This window comes from Zootoca vivipara, chromosome 8 (genome assembly GCF_963506605.1).
Source record: "Zootoca vivipara chromosome 8, rZooViv1.1, whole genome shotgun sequence".
NCBI classification, from domain to species: domain Eukaryota; kingdom Metazoa; phylum Chordata; class Lepidosauria; order Squamata; family Lacertidae; genus Zootoca; species Zootoca vivipara.
Window position 1 is genome coordinate 26182861 of NC_083283.1, and position 1417 is coordinate 26184277.

The window sequence follows — 1417 nt, forward strand, 5'->3', positions numbered from 1 at the left end:
AAACTAAGGCCCAGGGGCCAGATCCGGCCCATTTGCCTTCTAAATCTGGCCCACGGACGGTCCGGGAATCAGCGTGTTATTACATGAGTAGAATGTGTCCTTTTATTTAAAATGCATCTCTGGGTTATTTGTGCGGCATAGGAATTCATTCATCCCCCCACCCCCAATATAGTCAGGCACCCCAACAAGGTCTGAGGGACAGTGGACCAGCCCCTGCTGAAAAAGTTTGCTGACCCCTGATCTATAGGCAAGGTGTTCCACAGAATAGGTGCTACCACACTAAAAGATCTGTTTCTTGCAAGTATGAAAGAAGCATTATGTGGCCCTTGTAGAAGTGCCATTGCACAGAACGAAGTGGTCCATTGGGCACATATGGAGTAAGGCTACACTTCAAGTAAACTGAGTCATTAAGGGCTTTATAGTATTGCCTCAAATTTGACCCAGTAATAAAACAACAGGGAACACTTGTGCACAGATTCTCAGGCTAAATGTGAAAGAGGCTACCATACCTTGCAGTAGTTCCTGCCTGGATTGGGCGAGTGTGTGAGTGTGCAAGCATAGGATCTGGTGCCATGCAGGAAATATTCCCATTAGCCATTGACAATACTGTAACAATAAAATACACCGCAGCGCTGTTAAATTTGTGATACGATAGATGGTAGGGCCATTAGAAACAGCACTGGAGGAATAATATAGCGATCCAGATATAATAGGCAATAAAGATAAACTTCTCATGAGTGTGAATACTGAATCTTTGGGACTGCACCAGTAGCCAGATAACACTTTGCCACTGTGGTAGAGCTTTGACGGAACTTTCTCATCACCTTCTGTTTGTTTAAACTTGCTACTTACATTTTCCATTCCAAGAATGTTGTAAAGGTCACTCTTTTCCATTAGCACACAGGGCTGTGTCTTGATCCTTGCTCTCAGAGGATCCAGTTCTGCCAATGCGTGTGTACCTGTGACCTCTTCATTTCTTTCTTTCTTTCTTTCTTTCTTTCTTTCTTTCTTTCTTTCTTTCTTTCTTTCTTTCTTTCTTTCTCTCTCTCTCTCTCTCTCTCTCTCTCTCTCTCTCTCTCTCTCTCTCTCTCTCTCTCTCTCTCTCTCTCTTAAAAAAACAGTGCAAGTTTCTCTATATTTGGCGACATGTATCTGCTGCAGGAAAGACACAAAGTCATGAACTCCAGCATAGCTAAGGAAATGAAATCAGATTAGACATTCAACTGTTTCAGATTCGGAACAGGGGCGCCATCAGGATTGTGGGTGCCCACCGCCGTAACGCGGGTGTGTGACAACACATGCACACGCCTGTACGTAGTGTGTGTGCCGTTGCGTTGTGTTTTGGCAGGGGGCGACGGTTCTCCTTCCTCCTTTTCTCCACAGCCAGTGAGGCACCCTTTTCTGTGGGGAGGGATGC